This window comes from Vipera ursinii (assembly GCF_947247035.1).
Source record: "Vipera ursinii genome assembly, chromosome: 1".
Classification (NCBI taxonomy): domain Eukaryota; kingdom Metazoa; phylum Chordata; class Lepidosauria; order Squamata; family Viperidae; genus Vipera; species Vipera ursinii.
Window position 1 is genome coordinate 39,890,507 of NC_139512.1, and position 6,929 is coordinate 39,897,435.

Consider the following 6,929-nt stretch of genomic DNA (forward strand, 5'->3'; position numbering starts at 1 on the left):
TCAGAACAGAGCAGTTCACGTGCTCTGAGGACTCTTGCAGTCAATTCAGTGGGGAGGTGGTTGTAAATGGACACAGCCCGGGAGTGCAACATGGGTCCCCTGATGGGGAAAGCTCAACCAGAAAAAGACAGCCACTGTGCTAACTCTGCTCCAGCATTGGACTTTGGTCTGGGCCAACCTGGAAGGGCCAACCAAAGGGACTCTAGTCAGTCTGACTCTCGTGAACCTTTGATTACTGGTCTACCCAGCCCGGCGGGCAAGCTGGTAGACCACAATGTGCCTGGATCTCCCAGGTGTTCTACAAGGTCACACAGATCACCACCATATCTTCAAGACTTTGTGCCTAAATGATTTGTAGAATGTGTGTACATTCTAGGGGGGAGGGGTGTAATGTATTGGGGTTTTTCTTGTATGCAAAGTTCACGTGTCTGTGATTGCTGCTAACGGTTGCCTGTGTAACAGCTTGGGGTTTTTAGCCAGACTTAGAGTCTCCTGCTCAGCCATTGGCTGATTTATGTGGGAACTGTAGTACTTTAAACCTATTGGCTGCCACCTAGTGGCCATCCTGATAAATAGCGGTGCGGACGCACACACATCTCTCTTCTGTTCCAGCAGCTCAATAAAGCATGTTCCTGTTTTCACCTGCTCATCTCGCCTCGTGCTTCGAACCAACACAATACATAACAGATAGATAGATAGATAGATAGATAGATAGATAGATAGATAGATAGATAGATAGATAGATAGATAGACAGACAGACAGACAGACAGAGACAGACAGGATATGGATATGGATAAGGATAAGGATAAGGATATGGATATGGATATGGATATGGATATGGATATGGATATGGATATGGATATGGATATGGATATGGATGAAAGGGGAAAGGGGAAAGGGGAAAGGTGAAAGGGGAATGGGGAATGGGGAAAGGGGAAAGTTAAAGGTTTCTTGTCACTCAACACCTTTTGTTCTCAAATTTATTTGATAAGATTGATTGACTTTAAACAACTGATTTTGCCCTGCTTATATGCAGTTTTGTCAAGCTGAAGTAGGGATGGCCTGCCAAGTTCTCGGAGAACTTTATATCACCTGCATTCTGATCCTTGCTGATGGTTATAGCAAACAAACCCCAACCCTAAACCAAAGGTGTGGTTGGCAGAGAAATAATTTTGGTAGTGGGGGACAAATGAGTAAGTGGTTGATTGGGATGGTCCTTGCTGTACAAACAAAGACAATTTCTCTCCTTTCAAATGATCTTATGCAAACACAAGCAAATACATCCAAACCTCAGCAGCAGGACTTTGCACTTGTATTTGGGGTAAGTGCCATGCACACAGTGAGTCAACAATTCACCTCCTTCCATGAAGTGGCCCATTCCCAGGAGGCATTTCTCCTGGTGGCAGGACAGGGAAAGGAAAACAACAGCAGAGAAACAAGAGTTGCTTCCAGGCAACAGTTTTATTGTGTTATTATTGTCCCCAAACCTTTTTTTTAAATGCATGGGGAGTTCACCAACACTGTATTTCCCTTGTGTCTCTCCTGTGGTTTCACACTGTTTGTTCTGCTCCTTTCTTTACAAGACAAAATCAGAAAAGGAAATAAGATGACTGAAAATATTTTTGATTGTTACAATGAGGAGTTGTTACCATTGGAAGGAAGTCAGAAACTTTGGTTTCTCCTGCTCTTCAATACTCCCTTCTCTATTCCTATTTGTCATAAAATATTCACATTCATAGTTTTCCTCCTCGTTCTTCATTCCTATTCCTTTTGTGTTAAATCTTTTAGATTGTAACCCAGGCAACAGGATTGTCTTATTTTTATACTTTCTACATTGCTCTCAAAAATATTTTTGGCCAATGGTTGGGATAAAAAAAGTATAAATAAATAAATAAATAGCTTAGTCAATACTGCAACAAATAGATTCAGCCAAGAGATTACATGGAGTACCAAAAATCCAGTGTACTTTTCCTTAATATCTGGAAGAAGATGAGAAACCAAAAATAAATTATGAATGAACTGAAACACTTTCTAAAGTAAATTATTCCTTCTCTCTCTGTGTGTGTGTGTGTATGTGTGTGTGTGTGTGTTTAATTATATTGATTATAGAGGCCTTGTTTCAAATATTTATGTAGGCTGCCAGGCAACAAAGTACATTTTGATCTGAAACCAAAAAAACACACAATGGCATCTCACAGAATTTACATTTTAATTTAACCGACTGTTGGTGGCCACAATCAGTATTCAATGGTGGTTTTGTATGTAGAAATGCATACTGAAAAAATGTGCTTCATAGCATGCATAGTTAGCAGCTCTCCAACCTCTCTTGAACAGGGAGCGAGGAGTGGGGAGAAAATCAAATGCTAGAAAAGGAATATCAGATCTTGAATAAAGCAGCAGTTAATATGCAAGAACCGTCAGAGATTATTTGGGTTTTAAATTATGTGATAAACATTTTCTCCCATAACCGGATGCATGGCAAATATAAGCCATTTGACACAATGACCTTATTTCTTTTTATTTATTTACTAGACAATCCATGTCTCATTGGGTCATTGTTGCAGAGAAACATACTGAACAGGGTGGACAAAAAAGTAGTGAGAGTGAGAGTGACTTCCCTTCCCTCCCCTTCTCTCCCCTACCCAACAGGCAGGTGAGTGAATGGCTGCTGCTGGCTTGGGAACGGAATGAGGAATTGCAAGAGTGGCTAGGAAATTGTCACAGAATATTGAAAATGGGGATCACGTAACTGTAGAAGCAGAAGCCTGAAGTAGCCACAGCTTTCCCAAATGTCCTTCCTTTAGGAGTTAGGGGCCTCGGATTTTGGGAATATTCTATAAGTTAGCCCATTGACGTACCTTGGTTCAAAAACTGTTGCCCTAAAATGCACTGTTACCACTCAACTAAAGGTTATAGAAATAAGAGTTTTAGTAGTATGTATTTATCTCAAGAGACAGAATGCCTTTAGGACCCTATCAAAAGCATATTATAGCAAGAACTGGCAATGACCTGTGTTGTTATAAATCCTATTCTTAACAATCTTGTTGAAGTGGTGAGGTAGACACAGAAGATGGCCATAAAGCACTACTTCAGTTGTAAAGCACTCAACAGTTCTCTTCTCCCTGTTCTTCTTTTGCTTTCTCATTTTCTACAATTGTTTCTACATTATTGATGTACAGTATAATGTACAATTCTAGCCAACAAACCCTAAGCTTTCTTGTAATCTCTTGTCCAAGCAAGTCCAAGCCTGCTTAATTATTTGAGCTTTGCTAAGGAAGGGGAAAACAAAGAATAGGTGGCTTCACCTACAATATCTGGCTATCTCAGTCACAAATTAGGTATTAATACATTTATTTTATAATAAGCCATCTAGAGTTGTCCCAAAGATTGAGATAGAAAAGAAAGAAAGAAAGAAAGAAAGAAAGAAAGAAAGAAAGAAAGAAAGAAAGAAAGAAAGAAAGAAAGAAAGAAAGAAAGAAAGAAATCTACAAGTCAGTCTTCATTCCAGGTATCTGTATGAGCCAACCATGTATTTTTCTTCCCCAAAAGAAGAAAGTGAGTTGTCATTGTCTTCTTTGGGGATGTTTTGCAACTTCCCAATCTAGCCTTTTGCCCTGATGATCTCACATAAAAATGTTAACCAATCTAATCTTGATCCATTGGGTGCTGCCACCTGCTGAGACCCCTAAATCCTACCTTCCTCTAGTTACAGAGATGGACATACTACACCACAGGTTGGCAACCCGCAGCTCCGGAGCCACATGCGGCTCTTTTAGCCGTCTCCTGCGGCTCCCAGTTGCCCGGTGCGCACGCACCTCTTCAAACGGGCAGTGGTGCGCGCGCACCTCTCCAAACCAATGCCGTCCCGTTTGCACAGCTGCCGCGTTCGTCCATGTTTGACGAACGCGGCAGGTCTCCGAACGGGACGGCGCGCACCTCTCCAAAGGGGAGACCCGTTGCCGCGCAGGTGCCTCCCATTTTGTGCATGCGCAAAATGTTTTTTGCGCATGCACGTGAGTGGACGCACCCACGCGCACTTTTTGCGGCTCCCACTTTTTTGTTTGTATGATGGAACCGGTTCTGAGTGGCTCTTTTCCTTTTTCCGGTTGCCGACCCCTGTACTACACCAATAAAAACTTTTTTAAAAAGATAGAAGAATGAAGCAGAAAGCAAGATCAGCTGCAATACCTTATTCATGTGCAAGCCTGGTCTGATGTTGGGCCTGCTGACTATTGTATTTAGGAGATTATTTGGGTCCTTCAGCCCCTTTGGCAATAAAAACAATAAGCAATACATTAGCCTAAACCCTCGGATTTCAATAAGATGTACTTTCTTAATATGTGTTCCCTGGATTGCAGATTAAAATTATTGCACAAAAATTGGTTCCTTTTGCAAAATAATTTCTAAGGTTAAACAGGATATAATGGTGTAAATTCTTGAGTAGCACCCCCGGATAATTTTTTTTAAATGGCAAAAGCCACCCTTCCAGGAATGTGTAGGTTGATAGCTGAGTCAGATTAATATAACAATGGGATAGAATGATTTAATCCTTCCCATAATGCTATTTTTCTGACTGAAAATTGCTGTCCAGAAGCAATCTTTATTCCACCAGGCAAAATATTCTGGAACTTAGGAGAAAAACTCTGGAAGAAAAGAAAGATCTTTTTAAGGCAATTTCCAAAGGTTTTAAGTTTACTTAGCTGCCAGATCCCCTTATACAGAGAATTCCATAAATATAAGGAAATAAAGAAAAAGCTCATCTGTTACCAGTCTCACTTCCCAAAGCTATGCTATCAAAAGATAAACTGGCTTCATTTTATAGATCTTGGGTCATATTCTAAATTGCATAAAATGTAAATACACTTGGGTGTAGTGCATAATTTTGCTGTTCACCACACCCAAGGAAGAAAGAGAAAGGTTTCTGAATCAAATAATATTTCATGTACCTGAGAGGTTTGTAAAAAACATAACTCTGTTTTGCCACATAGGAAATCTAAGAAGGAAAGGGTTAAAAAACAGTTTCGGTTGAACAGTCACCTATCAGAACTAGTAACTTTACAGCCAAGGGTTTATCTCTGTAGCTGCCTGCATAATCTTAAGGCCTGTTCTGAATTGCAGCCACAAAACACTTAGAGAAAAGATCATTTTAATATTAAGAAGCTGGACATTGGTGGGTGACTGGAAGAATACAGAAAATAGGATAAATTCCAGAAGCTCTTCCTGTTTGTTTTGTCTCTTAATATCTTGACATCCTTGAATAATGAATCAAAAAATGAGCCTGAACTATGTGATGGGCCTGGTGGAAATATGCTTGCTTTCTTATTCAATTACTTCAGGAAATCACTTATCAATAAATATACCAGACCCCTCTCCTCCTTCCGTAGTACCTCATGTTTAAGGCCAGCTTTAGACATGGAGGAAAAAAAAACTTAGCAAAACAAACTATGAACTCCGTCCTTTCCTTCCAATACTTCTGGTCATTCCTGCACCAGTGCACCCAATGCAACAATCAATAACATGCTCATTGGGTTAGGACGCTGAGCTTGTTGATCAGAAGGTCGGCAGTTTGGCGGGTCGAAGTCCGAGTGCCGCGTAACAGAGTAAGCGCCTGTTACTCGTCCCAGCTTCTGCCAACCTAGCAGTTCGAAAGCACGTAAAAATGCAAGTAGAAAAATAGGGACCACTACGGTGGGAAGGTAACAGCGTTCCGTGCGCCTTTGGCGTCTAGTCATGCTGGCCACATCACCACGGAGACATCCTCGGACAAGCGCTGGCTCTTCAGCTTTGAAACGGAGATGAGCACCGGCCCCTAGAGTCGGAAACGACTAGCACGCATGTGTGGGGGAACCTTTACCTTTTACCTAATGCTGCTAAATAACAAATGCTACCAAATAGACTAGCAGAACCAAGACACACACCCTTGCCCATCTACAGTGCATTCAGAAAGTATTCAGACCCCCTTCACTTTTGTCAATTCTGTTAAGGTGCTGCCTGATTCTACAGTTGTTGAAAATCATTTTTTTCCCTCTGTTGAAAGAAAAATCTTCATCAGGGTCCAGTCCAAAATGGAGACTGCTTTAGAAATACATTTCTTGTTTATTGAAGAGCAGAACCACAATGGCATGTGGCTCTCGGGCAGCTGATCACATGGTGCTGGGAGTGGTGGGTTTTTATACCTTCTTGGGCTTTTGTGTTTGGAGTTGTTCCTGTTCCTGTGGCATAAACTTTGATCTGAGGCTCAGTGTGCCCTTTTCGTATTCTGATGGTAGTGAGTTAATCCTATTATGTCCTAAAAGTCATGTCCTGCTTCCCTGGGGCTGTGGCTGATGGCTATGTCCTGTGTTGGATTCTTGGGTGAGGGGTTGCTGGTTCTAGGGGTCTTTGTCTTTCTAATCCCACCAGCTCCAAGCTTCCTGGCCCCAGTCTTTCTGAAAGGATTATCAAATCTGCATTTCTACAGAGTTGATTTCTGCTTGGGGCAGAGAGACTTGTGGGGGAGGTGATGGTTTCTGTCTAAGATTTTCTGTTATTCCTTTGGGGAAATATATTCTGCTTTTTTAATATCCCCCAAACTATTTCTTTCTCTTGGGGGGTCCAGTCTTCCTACACCTAATTAATCTACACTTGGTATCCCATAATGACAAAATGAAAACAAAATGTTAGAAATGTCTTTAAATTTATTAAAAAGAAAAAAACTGAAATATCACATTGGCATAAGTTTTCAGACCTTTCTCTCAATACTTTGTTGAAGCACCTTTGGCAGCAATTACAGCCTCGAGTTTTTTTGGGTATTGTTGGATGTCAACCATTTGTGGACAGCCATTTTCAGGTCCCTGCAGAGATGTCCAATAGGGTTCAAGTCAGGGTTCTGGCTGGGCCACTCTAGGACATTCTCAGAGTTGTCCCTAAACCACTCCTGTGTTGTCTT